This window comes from Rutilus rutilus (assembly GCF_951802725.1).
Source record: "Rutilus rutilus genome assembly, chromosome: 2".
NCBI classification, from domain to species: Eukaryota; Metazoa; Chordata; class Actinopteri; order Cypriniformes; family Leuciscidae; genus Rutilus; species Rutilus rutilus.
This window is the reverse complement of record NC_140210.1, coordinates 31,786,778-31,809,238: the sequence shown is the minus strand read 5'-3', so window position 1 is coordinate 31,809,238 and position 22,461 is coordinate 31,786,778.

Here is a 22,461-nt window from a genome sequence, read left to right as displayed (position 1 = left end):
TCAATAAAATGGTTCTGTTCACAGCCTCACTACCTACATAGGCATCATGCCAAAGAGCTGTTCACACAAAGAATGATAACTGTACCCATAAATTAATAATTGTTCTAAGACTGTGAGAAAAGAGAAGTCCACCACACAACTAGGCTACCGTATAACGGAAATGACAGACAATATTGTTGGAAATTGGAATCGCTTTCATAATGTTTTTTTTTTTCTTCAGCTGAAAACATTGACAGCTAATGAATTCATCTGATTTTAAAGAGTTTGAGCATTTAAAGTGGCAGACAACATATCTGTTGCATGCGCTTATAATGAACAGACTGTCATTGTGCATTAGTATGTGGATGCTAATAAAAGTAATCGCTATATCTTTATAGTTATTGTTCTTAGTGTGACCTATTGTGGAACCTATACCATTTGGGGTTGGTTTATTTATGTTTTTGAAAGGAAACATTTTGTGCTCATCAATGAATTTATATGATCAACAATACAGTGAAAACAGTAATATTGTGAAATATTATTACAATTTAAAATAAGTTTTTATTTTAATATATTTTAAAATGTAATATCCTGTGAAGACAAATCTGAATTATCAGTATCTGAATGTCTTCAGTGTCACATGATCCTTCAGAAATCATTCTAATTTGGTGCTCAAGAAATGTTTGTTATTATTATCAATGTTGAAAACAGTTTTGCTTCTAAATATTTTTGTGTAAACTGTGACTGTATTTTGTGCTCAGGATTCTTTCAAAACAACAGCATTTACATTAAATAGAAATATTTTGTTACATTATAAATGTATTGACTATTAATTTAGTTAATTCTGTTAATTAATTGAATGCATCCTGAATAAAATATTAATTTCTTTAAAAACAAAACCTTACTATTTTGAACGGTAGTGTTTATAGGCAGGAAATTTTGTGGCACGCTATGATTTGACTTGCAACAGAGTTAGACATTAGCATGCTCCTATGCTAACAGCGCTAGTAAACATTAAAAATCAACATACACATAGGGTGACCACCATCAAACAAACCAAATGTGGGATGATTATAAGTTTGTGTGGGACATGTTACCAACACTAAAACATAACCTGAAACTGTTATATAATGTCTATCTTACTTAATAAAAACATTTGTATTCTGCCTTTCAGCTGATAAAAGTTATTTGTTCTTTAGTCCTTTCCAGAAAACACCATTACATCACAATGTCATTTAAATTCAACATCACTGAGCCCAAAAGGCAGCAGGCATCATGCAGATAACTATTTTTGAAACAGTTCTGACCAAGTTCATCTAAAATCCAACAAAATAAACAATGAACAAATAAGATATAAAACAACATGAAATTAGATCATTGAGCAGGCAACAAGTTGATAAATTCTGTTAAATTTAAATTCTGTCAGGACCACTACCTTCAAATAGGATTGACAATTAGCATACAGTTTGGGTTGGCGGTATGGTTCCGTTCTGGGCGAGAACTCCCAGCGCATCCATGCAGCCTAGCATGGATAAGAGCAGCAATAACCCCCCTGGGGTAAACAGAACAGAACCAACATGAATGTTTGCAAATATATTTAATTCAAGATTTTAAAGTACAACATAATTCGAGAATTTATTCTGATTCAGAGGGAATCAGAATGCCAAATCCTGACTGGGCGAGAGGAGGAGCTGGGGATGGAGTGGGGGGTAATTGGCTCCTGAGAAACGCGATAGCTGCTGTCTGATATACTGAAGGAGCTTATATATGTATACGGTGATAGGCGTCGTATCAGCTGATGCGAGCTTGACTAACGTGACCTACCAGAACTAACGCCACGCTTGATTTTTAATTGACCGAATTATCCATTTGTTTTCTGACAGGGAACACATGGAACGAATCACCGGTCCACATTTTGATTGACAGCCGTCACAACCACAACCTACTAGTGACCGACGACCGTGTTTACTCCTTTCTTTTCAACCATTGGATAGGATTTAAAAAACTTCTGACGAAGCACTGTTAAATATAGGTGAAAAACTACGCCGCAAAAAGAATAAATAAAATGCTTTCTTAAAAAGACAAAAGAACGCATGCACGTTTTCTTAATATGATAATTAAAAACCAATAGACTGATGAAAATGCGTGACATTTTCTCAATATGTGACGTGCGGGACAAGGGGTGAAAATGCACCTTTTTAGTTACACTGAAGTACTTTTTATCAATACTAAATAGTTTTTTTTTTTTGCCATACTGGATTGACTTTTTAGACTGAACTTATCGCAATGCATTCTGGGAGTGTTGGAAAGCGTTCAGGCTGTGTTTGAAAGCTTAGACAGCTGACTTGTTGCCTTGCTGCCCTTATCAGGCAATGACTTTGCAGGCAGCGTTTGCACAGGTACCTCACAAAACTGATTTCAAACAGGCTTCTGATGCAACATTATGGTTTAATGATCTACAACAAAATAGAGAGAGTGTTGGTGATAACTAAGCAAATTTTTTATTAGCCTACCACAATAGTAATTTATCGCTAGAAATGACATCAAAAGTGGAAAAAGTTATTAAAAAATGTACATTTACACAAACTGACCAACCGCAACTTTATATTTATTCATATTTATTTTTTAGCTCAACTGTCATGGAATCGAAAGCACAGGATTGTAGGATATCATAGGCAGTGAAGGTTACATCTGTATGCTGCCTTCAAAAATCAATCAGATGAAGGTATCTCAGTAGACCGGATGGTACATGATCATTGGATTTTCGACATGCCTTGTTGCCTTGTTGCCTTCTCGCCTCCGTATCCTTCCTACGGAGGCAGCTTTTCTTTTCACTTTCGGACGCAGTCTATATATGTTTCCTTTATGTGCCATTTAAACTATTAGCCTATGTTAAAAACAACTTCATAGCCTGTCAATCTCGATTTGGTACACAACAGTAACAAATGTGCAGGCACACCCATCATGTCATCTGGAGGGGGTTAACGGTGAACCTAAATATCCGGTACCAGAGCACCTTTTGATGAAGCGCATCACTCAGAGCCAGTGGATGACCTCTCCACTGTGGCCCACTGGCCCATGAAGGATGTGTCACCACAAACAACAAATTGTGATTTAATGCTTTTAATTTCCAATTCTCTGCTCTCCAGTCAATGGCTTTAGTCCCTCTTGTCTCACACAGCGAAGTTTATAAAGAGATTGCTGCAGGAAATTAGACCTGTTTTTTTTTTTTTTTTTTTAAGTTGAGCATGTGCTGTTGGATTTTAAAACAAACATTGATGGTTGGTCGAGTGAAATGTCTGTGTTATTGGCTGATTTTGAGACAAAACCCTTTCTGTTTAGATGAACCAAGGGGTCAAAACTGGTTATCATGACCTTGTTAGCCCCTGGTTCTAACAATCGAAAACAATTCAAAATTAGGCATAACTCATTTTATTATAAATTTTGTATATGTATTTTTTAATACATTGAAATTATTAAGAATGTTGAAGGCAGGGTAAGCAATTTGTTTCTGTTATGCTGGTTGAAAGTCTCTTCACATCCTGGTAGCAATAACTAAGTTAAGTGGTCTAAATGTATTTATATGTAGCCTATATATATGTATATATCGTCTGTGGAAGGTGTAGGACCATAAAATATTCGTCCAAACATTGCATTCGGTCCTACTGTAATTTGGAAGAGATTGAAACCAGGGATGTTATACTCAGAGCAGTTCTTGACTTGAATTTATGCGTTTCAATGGCAACACTATTAACGCCAAAATGAATCCGCAGCAGTCAGGTGGTACAAATCAGTGCTCTTTAAGTTATGTTCATTATTATTGTAATGTTATGTGCTTTGAGACATGAGGTAGTTTATCGCTGTCTCTCCTCACGTGGCGCTTTGCAGACTCTGCTGTGTGCGTTGTGTTCATGTGTTTTGAAGAAGGCATGGCTTTGGAGAGGCTCTGAAGGGAGGGTGGGATCTCATGCTTTCAAAGCTAACTTGTTATTGCTGGCCACTCCAAAAATGTGCCTACCCTATACTTTGAAAGCATATCTTTCTAGTATTAAAGACTACTTGAGATGGAGTTCAATATGTATCCAGGTGTGCAACTAACAAATGTTAAATATTAATGTTGCCATTATGAATACAAATATTAATATTTTTGAAAAAAGTATCTTATGCTCACCAATACTACATTTATTTGATAAAAAATACAGTAAAAACATTAATATTGTGAAATATATATATATATATATATAAATTCTTACAGAGCCCAACATTTTGCATGGTAGTGTTTAAAAAAGAAAAAGTATAAATGCCAAGAGATTTAATTAACTAGACAACATTGGAAACTATATTTGGATATTATTTTACTTATTCACATTGTAAGAAATATATAAATACAATTTAAAGGTTGCAAGGGATTAACGAAATAAAATAAAATAGTGTTTACTATTTAAGCCTATAACCTACTTTTATATGCTTTCATATTTAAATAGTCAAGAGATTCATCTCTCCATATGGTTACATAATATTTTAGAAGCTTTCCTTAGCACCCTTAATTCAGCTAATATTCCTAGTTGATAACAACGGAAAAACTACAGACACTCAGACTTATAGGATGAGCAAGAAAATCTAAAACTCATATAAAGTTGAACAAAAAGTTTAGTTCGGTCTTTATATAACTTGTAGGCAGTGGAGTCGTGTGGGAACTGTGTGAGAGAAGCCTGCTTACTGTAAGGCCTCACATCGAACAGAAGGTGCCGTCTCACACTCCAGGCCATTCACACACGCTCTTTACAGTGAGGAGTGAAATATTAACAGCTCTCACCCTCTGTAAGTAATCTAACGTGGCTGCTGGGCCACAAGGTAAGGTTCAGGGTGCGTCTGGAGAGACTGCTGTGGTGATAAACCTCATTTACATATTTGAAGGAGAAAACTAATTAGACAGTTGTATAAAACTACATAATTACCATCCTCGATACAAGATGAATTATTGTAGTTGCCATTTTAACTTTAATACATACTTATGGGCACTGTTTATCCTTGTGTCTGACATTGCAACATGATCTCATGAGTATTCGAGTGTATTTTTACGTAAATTGCAGTTCTTCATTTCCTTTAACATTTAATAGCGCTTTTCACAATACATATCGTTTCAAAGCAGCTTTACAGAAAATGCATGAGTCAACATTACAATCTGATCTGTTATCAGAGGTAAGTTATGCATTTCAGAAATGTGCATACACAGTTAACTAAAAATGTATTAATTTTAACAATGTAATAATTTAAGGCAGAAATAGTGAGCTCATTGAAATAATGAATACTTGTTTGTTAACAAATGATTATGAGAGAAAATTGTGGAGTTTTAAATTTACTTGCGTTTTCAATGAAACATACAATACATATTGACAGCACTAAAACATAAATGATTTACATATTGGCAGCTTTAGCCTACATATGTACAAATGCGTGCAAACTCTTATTTATGAATATTAAATTCATGGTACACTGTAAAAAAAAATTACATCCCCAAGTCAAAAATTTAAAGTGACCGATAACATCTTAATTTTTCAATTAGTCTGACGTATTATTTCTCATTGAGCCAATGTTAACAGACTATTGCAACAAGAATTTCACTTGGGCCAATTGAAAATTTTTGATGTTATCGGTCACTTGAAATTTTTGATTTGGGAGGGTTCGAAATTTTTTACAGTGTAGCCTATTAATGTTTTGATTCTATTGCATTCAATTAACATAATAATTACATGTTTTTAGCATTTATTAAACGCAGTTTAATTTTGCTCTGTTAGAGACTACTGCTGCAAACTTGTTTCAAAGGATTACATAATGTTAAGCAAGACTCCACTTTAAAATAGACCTTAAAATAAATAACATTTTAAACACAAAAGGTGTTTTCTCAGTATAAAATGCACAAAAAAACACAACATAAATTCACAAAAGTTATCAAATTTTATTTGTTTGCTGAAATCCAAGTTAAAATCTTTAGAAATGTAGGCTACAATCCATACAATTGTGAGGAAAATATCTAAACTCAGGCCTGCGATCTTCATCGTAAACGTCAAATCCCGCACTCGTATGAATTAAAAAATTGCCGCCTCAAGAAGCATTACGACATGTTTTCCGGTGAAAACTGCTTTGGGACATGTCGTGTAGCCTATTGGTAAAAAAAAACAAAAAAAAAAACATGAGATGGAAGGAAAAACAAGTCAATGCTGTTGCGTTCTCTCCCCCCGAGAAACTTTACATTGCTTCGAAGAGCAAAGGTCTCTTGGGTAAAATGGGTAAAACATTTGCGAGAGAACACAAAAGCATTGACAGATATTTTTTCCTCTATCTCAAAAAATTGTCCTTCACCATGTCCCTTTAGGGCAGTGGTTCTCAATTCCAATTGCTCTGCACATTTTGTATGTCTCTCTTATCTGACACACTCAGTTCAGTTCATGGAGTCTCTCCTAATGAGCTGATGATCTGGTTCAGGTGTGTTAAATAAGGGAGACATACAAAATGTCAAGTCAAAAGTTTATTTATATAGCGCTTTTCACAATACAGATTGTATTAAAGCAGCTTCACAGTATTAAATTAAAATAATACATCACTGTTTGTTTCTAGTGGAAAACGTCCACGTTTGGTAATGCTGATCAATAGTATTGTTGATTGATTAATTAAATTAAATATCCCCAAATAAATGTGCAGAGCAGCGGGTCCCGAGGACTGGAATTGAGAACCACTGCTTTAGGGGCTCTGTCCATTACATTGTATTTTGTATTATCTAGTATAAGATAGTTGTGTTTAGGTTTGGGGTAGAGTATGGATAGGGATCTAAAAAATGGTCTATAAAATAGTAAAATGGCAATTATACAAATATTTTTTATGATATAAAATGATTGTAAATATTTTATGCTTTTTAGCGGTAAAAATGTAATAATGTTTAAGTTTTAAAGGTGAAATATTATGCCCCCTTTCACAAGATGTAATAGAAATCTATGGTGTCCCCAGAATGTGTCTGTGAAATTTCAGCTCAAAATACCCACCATATCATGTATTATAGCTTGTCAAATTTCCCCCCTTTTGGGTGTGAGCAAAAACAGGCTGTTTTTGTGTGTGTCCCTTTAAATGCAAATGAGCTGCTGCTCCCTGGCCCTCCTTTAGATGAGCTTCGGATACAGTAACAAAACACGTGAATCTCAGTCATCCAAAATTTCCGAAATGACCAGTAGTGGAGTGCAGCCTTACGGGGAGACTCAGGAAGAGGTTGCAACTTTTAGACTGCACCTGGATGTTTCTGAATGGTTAGTGGATACATTTATGTAGTTGTTGTGGAGTTACATAGATTATTCTCATCGACTTGCATGCATGTTTCACTTTTACACAAGTTGACACAGTTCTCTGAGGTCTTTTTAACTGTGACATTTCTTGGTCAAATAGCCAACGACAGAATGCTTTGCTCAAACTTTTGCCTTTGCGTTAGAGCTGGTTACACTGTTGTCCCTTGCGAAAACCAAATGTGTGGAAACGTGGGTGGAAATGTGCATATTAAGGGAGCGAAATCTGATCGGCTTATTTTTTGACATGCTTACCAAAACAAAGTTACTGGGTTGTCACTTTTCATGTTTTCTGGGTTGGTAGATGCACCGGGGCGGGGACCCGATTATAGCACTTGGAAAAGGTGGAAACGGTCAGATTTTCATGATATGTCCCCTTTAAATGTTGCCAAAATGTCAATATTGTAAGTTTCAGCAACTATCCAAATGTACTAAAAAAGTATGTTTTATACCTGTAAATGTTACATATTAATGCCAACGTTTTAACAATGTGACCAGGCTGTACTTATAATGAAGTATAATTCAAGTACAAGAACACTGTCAAATGGTTTAAACAAACAGGACATCATTTGTGTCCTGCAATCTGGCTAGCATGGATCTTTTCACATTAAAATATATATTTGTTTTATTTAAGGGTCATGCTAATTTGATGAATGCAATGCACACAAACAAATAATAATAATAATAATAATAATAATAATAATAATAATACAAAATACCAACAGTCCAAAAAGGGAAAATGGAAGGAGATGAACATGGTTGCCAGACAAATTTACACCTTGGCCACATATCACGATATCTTCAATCAAACAGAGTCCATAGACACTCAAGGACTGCAGCCAAGACTGCCACTATCCCAGATGGAGACTACTGTTATGAATAATGAGTAAAGGAAAGATGGGCTTCAGATTGCTGTTTTAAAACTTTTAAGTAAGTCACTGATTAGCACAACTCATCTTTAATGTAATATACAGGGTACAGTTCTACCTGAAGTACGAATTTGGAAACTGTGCATTCATGGGATGTCAAAGCAAAGAGCATAGAAAGTTGAAATAGAAATCATGGTAGCCCATTAGATATATTTATTAGGTCAAACATGAATAAGTAAATGATTAAAAGCTCAGTAAAGCCCCGAATGGTGTTATTTACAACAAGATCATAGGAAGATGGACTGTGGAAACATTTAGACTAAAGACATTTAGTAGAATTTACAAAAGGGTAGAAAGGATGGAAAAATTTGAAAAGGAGAGTGTCTAGTTTTGTGCTAGAGCCGCATGCATTTCCTCATGAAAATGAAAATGGTTTAAAACATGACAGCACTAGCGGCGAGGCTCTGGGAGAGTCTGGGTTGTCCTAGATTTACCAAATCTGACCTAGAATAGGCGTCCTCGTCTGCTCCTGGTGCATGCTTTCTGTGCAGATTGTTGTTTGTCTAGCCATCAAGCAGATCAAATCTGAATCTGTGTTCATTTAAGTGTATTATATGTCATTGTTTGTTTTCAACTATCTGCAGTATCCTTAGAAAACTCAGGGAATCCAAAACTAAATCCGAAACAAAACAAAAAAAAAACACTGTTTCAACAAAACAGCATACTATTTTGACAAAGTTATTTGTGCATATTAAGGGCGGTAATATAATAAGATCCCCTTCCTACGTCAGAAGGGGAGCGAAATCTGATCGGCTTATTTTTTGACATGCTTGCAGAGAAAGGCTTACTGGGTTGTCACTTTTCATGGTTTCTGGGTTGGTAGATGCACCGGGGATTCGATTATAACACTTTAACATGGAAAAAGTCTGATTTCCATGATATGTCCCCTTTAAATCATTTTAGAATGTTACACAGACATAATCAACTATTTCCAAACTAATAATTAAATAAAACCCTAATCCAAACTTGTTACTGTCTTTTTTACTCTTTTATATATAGTATATTGTAGTGTTCTCAGACAAGGACGAGAAGTTTTTGAAAAACAAGGGGTGTTTATTATATATATTATATACAAGACAGGGACAGTCAATAAATATAAGACAGGGACAGTGCTCATTGATCAACAGAAACAAGACTGTGAATGAGCTGGAGTTAGCCATAAAGCCCTGGCCAGTCCTTAAAAGGCAACCTAAGCTTAAAAATAAACAAGATTTATCACAAATATAACACTTAAAATAGAATACAATCAAGGTAAAGATAAACAAAACAAATATAAAAGACAGAAAGACAGACAAATACCACTCCTCACACATAATTGATTGTTGACAAGCCACACAATTTAACAGTATACAGACGATAAGAATTTCTCTAATATACACTGGCAAAGAGTTCCATTCTTTCGAAGCCGTTATAAAGAAAGTGGAGTGGCTAAGTAAGTGGCTTTATGAATTGGAACAATAAAGTGCCCTCTCATTCCTCTTCTGCCCTGAGTATTACTTCTTTGTAGTATTATTTACAATAATTTGCATATTTATTTAAATTGTCACAACTCTATATTATAAAAATTCTATATTTATTTCAAATCAAACAAGTATTATTTAATCATGACAAGTACCTTATTTAGTCATTATCACAATAACAAGTCTACTTAACAAGCAAAGTAAACACGCATCCATCTGTGAGATCTGCACAATAATTTCCAACAGGGCATTCTCACTGATAGAAAACAGGTGAGAAAGGTGCTAATAATTCATCACAAACTCTTTTATCAAATCTGAAATGGCCTTGTGGGCTGGATAAGATTCCGATGAGTCTGGTGTCACCCACTTTGACACATTGAATGGCATGTTATGCAACGCTGGCTGCTAATTGCAAGTGACACTTTGGAAAATGTTTCCCGTGAAATGATTCACTCATCAGCTTTAAATATTTGGCAGACTGTCTTTGTAATCCATACCAAGCGATAAAATGAAAAGTCTTTCTAACTGTTATGAACAGTTGCTGTCTGGATTAGTAGAACTATATCTTTGTCTTTTGTCTGTCTCAAACCATATACTACTTCATCCTGGAAATGCTTGATTGCATTTTGATATACCTGTATCTCAGTAAGATTTGATGTTCGGAGATCCTATACTTCACAGATAAACAAATTTGTCAGTGTCATGGTTTAAAAAAAATATTAATAATGATCCAAGATGGTGTGTCATCAAAGGCAGCATAACCAGTGAATACAGGAACCTGCGTTCACATCTTTGTGCCAAGAGATCTGGCTGACAAGGTCTTAAATGGCTCTAAATCCTAACACTGTGACCATTGCTTTCCTAATTGCTTTGACATGTAGTCTTTGTTTAATGAGAACTAAATCCCGGGGCAAATCATGTTTACATGTCGAGAAGGGGGAGATCTTTTTTTAATGTCTAAAATAAGCAGTTTATCTCCTGGAAAGGCATCAAAGAGTCAATTGCTCTTATTACATGCGGCAGAATAAAGATGAAAAGAAATTTGTTTCCCATAGAGATCTTTCTATTTTTATATGGAATAAACAGTTTGTTGTTATGTATTGCTGTTTGCAAATTAGTATAGGTGATTTTTTTTTTTACAAATGTTTATTAGATTTTGATCAGAAATGATAAAGTGGGAATCGTTACTTTAGGGGCTCAAAGGTTGAAGGTGATACCATTTTTAAAAAGCTAAAGAGCAATAGAATTTGTAGTCTAGAATTCCTAGCCTGGAAAGGTTGTGCTGTGAGTTGACAGATAAGCCAGGTATACTCTGACATTGAAAACAGACGGTGCTGCCAACCAAATAAAGCACTGATTAATTAAAGCTATCATTGCCTACGGAACATTATGTCTCAGTTGGCACAAAGACCCAAACAACTTATTGGAAAATTGCAGGTTTCTGCCTCTCCAGCTAAACACTGATCTGCACGAATGCTTCATCTAAATGACATCTTGCAATAAAATAAATAAATAAATAAATAAATAATAACTCCTGCATGTCTTGTTAGATGATAAAGCAGTTAGACAGTCAAACATTGTCAAAAACAATTAGGTTTGATGTCTGATTCACTCTGTGTACTTCAGAAAACATTATGTCAGGTAAGGAGCGCAAAGACAGCACATGCACACACACACACACACACACACACACACACACACACACACACACAAATCTGTGTCATATTCCATCTGTGCTTTCATTTTAGCTGATTGCTAAGTCTTAGCTCATACTTTTATATTAACAGAAATGTTTCAGTTTGAGAAGTGAGGGGGCGCATTATAAACCTTATTAGCATTGCTCATACATATTATTAGGTTATGTAACTTTGCCTAGTACTTGTAACTGATTTGCTGAAAAGCAGGTGAGCCTGGCACATTAGGATTAGCGCTTACCGATCGACACACATCTGGTTGACAGAGGCTTCTGCTGGGGCTTAAATCAGTCATTTAAAGTTCATCAAAAACAATTTATTCTGTCATCATTTATGTGCCCTCATGTTGTTCCAAACCTGTATGACTTTCTTTTTTCTGTGAAACATAAAATACTATATTTTGATCATTTTGGTTACTATTGACTTCCAACAGTGACATTTCTCAAAATATCTTTTATGTTGACAGAATTTTCAGTTTTGAGTGAACTGTCCCTTTAAACATCTTGTCTTATTTATGCATTATTATTTTTATACTGCAGAGAACCAAAACAACGCTCTTAAAATATAACAGTTAAGGGATAGTTCACCCAAAAATTTAAAATTACCCCATGATTTACTCACCCTCAAGCCATCCTAGGTGTACATGACATTCTTCTTTCAGACGAATACAATCAGAGTTATATTAAAAAATGTCCTGGCTAATCCAAGCTTTATAATGGGAGTAAATGGCTGAAGAAAATTTGAAGCCCAAAAAAGTGCATCAATCCATGATAAAAATACTACACACGGCTCCGGGGGGATAACAATGTCCTTCTGAAGCGAAGCCATGGGTTTTTGTAAGAAAAAAAAAAAGAAAAAAATTATAACTTTATAATCTAAAATAACTAGCTTCCGCCAGACGACCGTACGCATACTACACAAGTCGACTAGCGCCACAAGAGTAACCCGTGACGTGTGTATGACTTATGAATGTAGAAGTATAGTACGCTTAGGCGCCTCTCGCGGTTTAAACAAATAGGGCTGTGCAACAGACTGAAGCTCCTCTTCAAATTATATAGAAATCCTCTGACATTTCTCTTAAAAATTACTAATTTGGGACCAGTGGTTTGTTTTGCTCTTTCCTCTGAGCTTCCGCGTTAGTCATTATGTTGTGCATCGGGTCAGAGGTCAGTCTTTTAGCGTAAATTGATGCGTCTGTCGGAAGCTAGTGATTATAGTTTATAAAGTTTTAAATATGGGTATTTTCCTTACACAAACGCATGGCTTCACTTCAGAAGGCCTTTAATAACCCCCTGGAGCCATATGGATTACTTTTATAATGGATGGATGCACTTTTGTGGGCTTTAAAAAATTTTCCAGCCATTCACTGAGTTAATAAATAAATACTGAGTTAAAGAGACATAAAGTAGAAGATAAAAATAAATAATCAAAGGTAAAGGCAAACACTACGTAGAGAATCAGTCACACAGAGAGTCAGAAAGAGAATGAAAGAAAAAGAGATAGAGAGAAAAAGAGACTGCTTTAATCCTCTCAATCCTCTCTCCCTCTCTTCTGCTTTAACATTACATCACACTCTCACTGACCCACTTTGTCTCGCAGTCTGCTCACCACTGGCGGGCTCTGCATGGTTCAGCTGGGGTCAATAGCCCACTAAAGCCGCCCACACTAATCGCGTTAGTTTTAAGTTTCCGTTTTAAAGGTGTGTTTGGATGAGCTTGTCGCTGTGTGGGTGGATATTGGTTAGTGTATGTGGTGTTGTGCTGGATGAATGAGAGTATCAAGAAGAGAAAGTTACACACATGGATGTTTGTGTGGGTACATCTGGCAGTCCTGATCCAACATGGCATCTGTATTCTCAAATGCACAGAAAAAAAAAAGTGTTAAATTAGCAGGAGTCCTCGCTTTGCTACCATCATTGTGACTACATTTCACCTAGTGGTGAAAACAACAAGCTACAAAGCCTCAAATACATATTTAGCTTGTAACAAAATCCTCATCACAAGGGTTTAATTCCCAGGGAATGCATGAACTAATAAAATGTATACTGTGCCTTAATGCAATGCAGTTTTGGATAGGTGCATAATTAAAATGTAGGACACCAAGCCAATGTGACCATGTTAAAGCAATACCACACTTCTATGATCTTCCGTTAGTCTAAAAGATGTCCTAGTCTTTTAGAACTAGCAATGACAGCTTGAGCCTTTCTGAGATCTTGGAATAATGGTTTGGTCATATTCAACAAATGTTCATGGGCAATATCAAGTCATTTCAAGAGATTTGAAAGATTTCCCAGCGCAGATTTCAAATCAGGTTCCGTTGGTTGATCCAATTTGTCATGTTGACCAACAGAAAACTGCTTGGTGTGACAGTAACTTCTGTGTGAGCTGTGTTTTATACGTAGCTACAATATTGACAATAAACGATTGACCCTTTCTACCTGCAGAATTTTGCCGAATTTGCCAATGACTCCCTCATTAAGACAGTAGTCACTTGTTTTCTTCCTGAACGAATCAGTGTTTTGAATGAATCAGCATAATGATTTATTTCCCATTTTTCTTTTTTTTTACATACAGTAGGCTATTTAAATTACAAGACAGAAAGCATACCAACATCATAAGGCACATTTACCAAAGAATAAATAAATAAATGAGCAAGTTTTGAAAAGAAATGACAAATATTCATGTAAAAATGCAAATCAGGACAGCACTAAAAAAGTAAATATTTTGACATAGAAGAGCATAAGTTTTCCATCTATTCGTATTTGAAAACTTGCAATAATTTCACAAAACATGCAGGTATAAAGTAGAGTTTAAATTTTGTCCATTTACATACATGTGTGAATATGATATTTAAATTACAGACAAAGAAAACAGACCAAATTAACAAAACATATCAGGTAACCATGGTTCCCTGAGAAGGGGAACTCGCACTGCATCTGAAGACACTTTTGGAAATGCCTCTGGCATGACGATGTCTGAAGTACGTGTATCAAACGCGACAATGACATTGGCCTGCAACAACCTGTGACGTCACTCTAGTGCGACCGTGAATATAAAAGGACACCTGGAGTACATGTCATCAGCATTTTGACTGAAGCCAGAAACATGGCAGAGAGACTTAGTGTCTTGTTTCCCTTATTATGGTACCATGGTTACATGCGTAACATGAGACGTTCCCTTTCGGGAACTCACACTGACTATGACAAGCACAAAAAAGGCTCAATGGAACTAGATGCTGGAGACCAATCCCTCTCTCAGGTCAACACGGAACTGTCAGTGACACTGTTCTCCATGCTCCATGCCCTATGCAAGGAAGAAACGTATTTGTTGCATATATCACTCCTTACCGGGGAAAGCGAACAGTGCCCACCCCAAGGGCAGAGCTAGAGGACTGGTAATGCCAGTCTCCATGACGGGCATTACCTTTATGGGAATACTGGCAAAGAGAAAAATATTTTTTCTCGCCTGTCACTATACTTGGGGATATCGTTCAACCCCTGAGAAACCCCAGGGGAGCAGAAAAAAACATGCTCAACACTGCCTGACTCGAAGTCAGCATCTCTTGGCCAATATTCTAAAATAGAGCCAGAGACGGGTAGCCTGGCAAGCCAGACCTACGTAAAGATGTTAGGTCTGGCAACTCACCATTGGCACGGCTCAATCCGAGGGGCGGGATAAACGGTTTTTCAAATTCCCTCTGCACGCAATAGGATAGCGCTACAACCAACCAGAGCGTTTTCCCACCAGCAGAGCTAGTTGATAGATTAAACTTTTGCCGTATCTGGTCGGCAAAACTACGAACACATCTTCCTTTTTTAAGAATGACTTAAGTGCTGTTCTTTGTTCTTTTCTCGAAGAAAAGCTTAACTCCAAGTCCTCCAGAGTTGCGGCCAAAGCCAATTCGAAAGACCGCTGTTCGCCAGCAGCAGCAGCCATTCTTTGTTTTCAAATAGCAGCGAACACCGTCGCAACTCTGTCGTCATTATGTTAAGCCCGCCCCGCCTACTCTACACGATGTGATTGGCCTGACTAGAGTTTGGTTTTTCCAGCTCAAAAGTCAACGGAGAGTTGCTAGACTATACTGGCTGCAAAATAAATTTTGCTGCCGCTAGGGTGCGTCTAGATTTCTAGGCTGAGAGACGAGTCTAATCAAAGACAGTTTACCAAGTGGTCTCATAGAGGGCCGGACGCTTGATGTCACTGTCTAACTAGAACTCTGTGAGTGGAGGCCTCAGCAGAATGACTCTCTATAGCGAGAGGAGGCCAACCACACTCAACTTCAAAGACAGTTTACAAAGGCGGCCTCACAGAGGGCAGAACACTAATGTCACTGTCTAACTAAAGCTCAGCTGAGTGGAGGCCTAAGTAGAACCACTCTCTATAGTGAGAGGAGGCCAACCACACTTCGGAGACAGTTTACAAATGCGGCCTGACAGAGGGCAGAACACTTGGTGTCACTGTCTAAGTGCTCAGGTGAGCGGAGGCCTCAGCAGAATGATTCTCCAAAGCGAGAGGAGGCCAACCAAACTCAACCTTAAAGACAGTTTATCACGGCGGCCTCACAGAGGGTTGATCACTTGAGGACACTGCTTAACTTGAGCTTAGGTAAGCGGAGGCCTCAGCAGGAAGACTCTCAAAAGTAAGGAGAGGCCAACCATACTCAGCCCTTAAAACGGTTAATCAAGGCGGCCTCACAGAGGGCAGAACACCTAATGTCACTGTCTAATTAGAGCTAAGGTGAGCAGAGGCCTCAGCAGAACGTCTCTCCAAAGGAAAGGAAGCCAGCCAAACTCAACCCTTAAGAACAGTTTATTAAGGCGGCCTCACAGAGGGCTGAAAGTTTGATGTCGCTATCTACTGTAGCTGGTGCTCAAGTGATCGGAGGCCTCAGCAGAATGACTGTCTATAGCGAGAGTAGGCCATCCATACTCAACCTAAAAGACAGTTTACCAGGCGGCCTCATAGAGGACCGAACACTTGATGTCACTGTCTAACTAGAGCTCAGGTGAGTGGAGGCCTCAACAGAATGACTCTATAGAAAGAGGAGGCCAACCACACTCAACTTCAAAGACAGTTTACCAAGGTGGCCTCACAGAGGGCCGAACACTTGGTCACTGTCTAACTGGAGCTCAGGTGAGCGGAGGACTCAGCAGAATGATTCTCCAAAGCGAGAGGAGGCCAACCAAGCTTGACTTAAAGACAGTTTATTAAAGGAACACTCCACCGTTTTTTCATATTAAACTATGTTATTCCCTTAACTAAGACGAGTTGATACATACCTCAATCGCTCTGGCGCGCGGCGACACTTTGATAGCACTTAGCTTAGCCCAGTTCATTCATTAGGATCCAAACAGATGAAGTTAGAAGCGACCAAACACCTCCATGTTTTCCCTATTTAAATACAGTTACACGAGTAGTTACACGACCAAGTATGGTGACACAAAATAAAATGTGGCGCTTTACTAAGCGGGTAAAAAAGATAACTATAATGTATGGCGGAATAGCACTTGGGAGCACTTCGACTCGGCGCAGTAAAAACCACGTTGGTTCTAATGACAGAAGTGAGAGGGAGAGGGAGAGTTTAATATGAAAAAACGGTGGAGTGTTCCTTTAAGGCGACCTCACAGAGGGCTGATCACTTGATGTCACAGCTTAACTTGAGATCAGGTAAGCGGAGGCCTCAGCAGAAAGACTTTCAAAAGTGAGAAGAGGGCTGAACATTTGATGTCGCTGTCTAGCTGGAGCTCAGGTGAATGAAGGCCTCAGCAGACTGATTCTCTATAGTGGGAGAGCCGAACAGCTGAGACTGGGCGAGACTGGTGCATCGAGAAGAAAGTGTTTCTCTTTAAATTTTCAAAATTGATCCACAGATGCCTCTCCGTGGCCACCATTCACACCAGAGCACAACCAATCGCAGCAGCAGTCTGTTTGGTGGCTTAGAGAGAGAGATCTATGGGATAGTGCAGCTCAGCCACCGCTTCAGGAGACAGACCCTGGCCTTTAAGCAGGTCGGCCTTGTAGGTCTGCAACACTGCCACTGTATGCAGAGCCCCATCGGCCTGACCCGCAGCCACATACTCCCTGCCGTCCAGCTTTGATGTCATCTTTAATTTTTTTGATGGCAGGGTTGGAGTCTTCAACATTATTGTACCTCCCACTGAAAGATAGTTCGCGCACGTATCCTAAATGGGAGACATCGATGCATATCTGTGCTCGCACAATCCCTCCACATTCTCGTAATTCGCGTGGTGAAAGAGATGAACGTGAGCTGAATATGGTTTCTTCCAGGACCTCTCCACCTCGGAGTGGAGGTCCGGCAGAAACGGAAGACTCGCTGGAACTGAGCGGTTATGGCCAGCCAAGAAACACTCGTCTAGTCTACCAGTGAGTGGTCTGTGGCTTCTCGTGCTTCGACAAGCGGGCCATAACCTCTAACAGTTCATTGTATGCAGAGCAGGCAGGCTGAGAGGGCTCCATTAATTTGTCTTCGCCCTCAACAGCCACATACTGCTCTTCCAAGCTCAAAGCCAACAGAGCACTATCTGCTGGATTGGATGGTTCAAGGGAAAGAACGTCCTCATCCAGCAGAGCACTTGCATCGGTGGCAGAGGACTGAGAATGAGACTTACCTTGCTTGAAATCCTCAGCCAGCTTGACCTATGAGCCCCAGGATCTCAGTCTCTTCTGTGCCTCAGCTGCAGCAGGTCCTGAACCACCGGGTGCAGACGTCTGTCCTAAATCCCTCAAGAAAAGGGACAGGCGCTGTGTGTATCATCCGGTGTCAGAAAACGCGGACACGGGGGAAACACACTTCCCTGAAGTGCTTGTCAGAGGAAGATTCCAAAGTAAATCGCCTTCACACGCTTCAAAACAAACGGTTACCTAAAGACAAAAAGCTGATGCAAGTACTCCAGGTGTCCTTTTATACTTACGGTTGCGCTAGGGTGACGTCATTGGCTGTCGCAGGCAAAGGTCATTGTCGCGTTTAAAACACGTACTTTAAACATCATCATGCCGGAGGCATTCCCCAAAGTGTCTTTGAACGCAGTGCAAGTTCCCATCCGAAAGGGAATTAGCATTTGTTGTTAACATTTTTCACAAGATAAGAAAATAAAATTGTGAGATATAAACCAATTCTGATTGCAATTCTGACTTTTTTTTGCTTGCAATTCAAGATATTCAAGATATTTATTGTCATGTGCACAGTAAAAACACCACGGTTTGATCACACAATGAAATTCTTACTTTGCACGTCAACATTACACAAAATATACTTTATAAATACAGACAAAAAAAAAAAAAAAGTGAAAATATGCATTGTGCAACAATCAAAGTATCAGTGACGATAATGGGAAGTTAGTGTTTCATGTGTTGTTGTTTAGGAATCTAATGGCTTGTTTAATTGCAAGTTCTCACAATTCTGACTTTTTTGCTCGCAATTACAAGTTTATATCTCGCAATTATGACTTTTTTCTCATAATTCTGAGTTTATTTCTCAGAGTTCTGAGGAAAAATTGGCAAGTGTATGTCTAGCCATTCAGACTTTATAACTCGCAACCATGACTACATTTTTCTCTCAAATGAGAGGTTATAACTTGCAATTCTACTTGCAATACTGCTGGAACACTGCTCAGCCAATCATAATCTAGAACAGCAACTAATGGCTGTACAAAGATCTATAAGCTTTCCTAATGGGTCAATGCAGAGACATATGCAAAATCTTGATGATCACTTGTTTTCACACAGCGTGGATCGCGTTTTTTGTCATCCGAATGAAATGCTACCCTGGCATCTGGAACTGGCGAGGCTGCACAGAATGTGTGCTAGGAGACACGTAGCATATTAATTTGTAATCTATTTGACACAATTTCGTCAAACATCACATTATTCTATGATAAAAGGCAGACGCTGTAATGCGCTGATGTGGAGTCAGGCCATCGCTCATATTTAGTGTTCCTACTGAATATGCATCAGAGCCGTTAATGGGATAAACACATTATTCAATACAAGTGGCTGCATGGTGTACCTAAGGTTCTTTATTTAGGTATGTAAACTGTGTGTTCATGAACATACTACTTTCACCCGTTTATGGGCTTGGGTACTTTCTTTTTTTCTCCCTTTTTGTGACCTTTGATGAAAAGGCAGAGAGACAATTGCATTTATGTTTTGTGTGCAAGAGTGTGCTAAAGTGATACTAAAAGTCTGCCTTTGGTCTTGGCCTGAGCCTCTAAATAATGAGAGTAAATCTTGGTGTTTAAAGATGTGTGGCAAGGAAGTGGAGGTCAGATATGTGGGAGAAGAGAGACAAGTTTTTAGAACATATACAACCAGAAAGCCTGCATGTTTAACTGGTAATTGTTTAAAGGCACAGTAAGTTTCACCGCTTGTCAAGGTTTCTTATTTAAAACAATAACAAACTTGAACTTTGTTACAGTTACATTTGATCACTTAAATTCACATTATTTTATTTCATTTTAATGAAATATAGCTGTAAGCGCTGAATTACTCTCATACAGGTCACTTTATTTGACAATTTAAAATTGTGGGGTAATACAGCACTGCTTTACTTGGTCAAAATAATCATACTAAAAAAAAATCATTTGAATGTGTTGAAAGTTGTGTTATAACGTTATGTGGGTTATCTCTGTGGCTGGTATGAGACACTTATTGCTAGATCTATATTAGATTATCATATTAATAAATGCTGGATGATTTGTGTTGCTATGCAATTCATTAGATTATTGTAAGCTATTTTTACTGCTGTTAATTTAACCAAAATTTGGGAAATATTAAAAATATTTTATTTTCCAGAAATAAACATCAAAATTGTATAGTGCAACCACTAAATGCCATGAAATTGATAAAGACATAAAGTAATTCTGTTGTTACTCACAGAATGCCAGCATCACCTTGATGCATAATGTTTTCAGGTATAGTGATAATATCGTAATTGAATGATAATTAAAAATCAACTTGACACTGCAAAGCAAATCAATGATAGAAAAATATTTTGTTTTGTTTTTTGTGAAAAAAGTTTGATGGGTTTCTTTATCTCTTGACCCTTTATACCAAAAAGGTTCTATATAGGAGAAATGTCTTAAATCGTCTAGCTGGTTTAGCTCCATTCCTAATCAAACCTGGTCAAAGTCTTCAGGATCATTTGAAAAATCATAGGCCAGATGAGCTGAAGCAGTTTGGAAATAACCTTTGCTGGACAGTGGGTCCCCAGGTGCAGGGTTGAAGACCTAGTCTAAAATGATTGCATAATACTTTTACGTTAAACAGGTTGTATTATGACTCTCTGTGCGTCTGTGGTCATTAAAAATCCCATTCGAAAAGGGAGTAGGGGTGTTACCCCAGCATCCTGGCCAAATTTGCCCCTTGGCCTCTGTCTATCATGGCCTCCTAATCATCCTCATATACTGATTGGCTTCATTGCTCTGTCTCCTCTCCACCAGTAAGCTGGTGTGTGGTGGGCGTTCTGGCGCAATATGGCTGCCGTCACATCATCCAAGTGGATGCTGCACATTGGTGGTGGTTGAGGAGATTCCCCCCTTCTATGTAAAGCGCTTTGAGGTCTCAGAAAAATTTCTTTCAATTGTGTACTTCCATTATCCTAAATGTTTACAAGAATTTGTAAATTCAGAGAAATTCACAATTTTAAATAGTGCCCTTCCCTGTTCACTTGTCGCCTGTCAATGACGCAATATCCGTGTTATCCCTGGTTTCCGCTTGTACTGCCATAGTAACCATGGCGACAGACATGGACAACTGCATAGTGCGTAACGTCTAGCGGCATGCTGTTGTTGTTTCGTTCAAACTTTATGGACCATGGCAAGCAGACTTTGGGACAAAAGGAGAACTAAAATGAGGATCAATATCAGCGTGGCGTTTTCGAGATGCCGGGAGCTTCACGTCCACGACTAACTTGGACTTGACAGAGCTTCACGAGTCACGACTTGACACTCTTGTACTTTATTAGACAGGTGAGCAAATGAACAAAAACAAATCAATGTTATATAGCTCAATATGATGAAATGTTAGAATATGATCAGTATGGTATTCTAATGTTGATCTAGCTTACTGCTAGTCTCATATAGGCAACAAACTAACACATAGAATAACATTATAACTTTCAACACACTCAAATGCTGTTTAGTGTGATAGTGTAACTTTAGAACAAATGAAACAGCGCTGCATTACCTCACAAGTTTAATTCGTATAATAAACTGACCTGTGTGAGTAGTAATTCAGCACTTGGAGGTAGTTCGGTAGAATTATTAAATGTCCTTATTCCTTTATACCCGTGGGACTCACGTGTGGCGCTGATATCGGTCTCTAATTAGCAATCGCGATCTGCTTCATACCACAGTCATGTTAAAAACATCAATGTATTCACTCATCCATAAACATTATTAGATCCATCGGCATGACGACAAGTTCCATAATTCCGCTTATCACTGCGTCATCAACCTACGCCTTTGTTATTGTAAGAGGTTAGCGACCCCTAGCGACGAAAAAAAATGACATATTGTAGCTTTAAAACAAAATTAACTAATTAAAACTAAATACACAAAATGATCCAATGATAGGAACCTCTAAAAGCTTCCATATATGAAGCTCCTGAAAGAACCCTTTAAGGCTCTATATAGAAAAAAAGGGTCACTTTCTTCAGCAATAAAAGTCTAAAAGGTAAATTGCACCATATTCACATAATTCTAACCTATTCTTCCATGCTCTTGGTTATTCAGGTAAGTTGAATAGGCTACCACTTCACCTCAGTTTTCAAATTGTGCTATCAATGTGCAGATAATCTCATTTAGAGCACGTCAGTGTTTTGCAAATTGATACATGTTTTCTATCAGGAGTGTTTGGTATGTACCATCTATTCTTCCTTCTATTTCATCAGACTACCTAGGCTAATGGAAGGTATTACATGACACCATCATCACCACTTAAGTAGGTAAAGAGTATTGAGTAATGGGTCGACTCAGAAAGTTTTGCAAGAAAACTTTTTCAGACTGCGTATATATATTCCACTTTCTGTAAATTGAACCAGCAGAGACCTG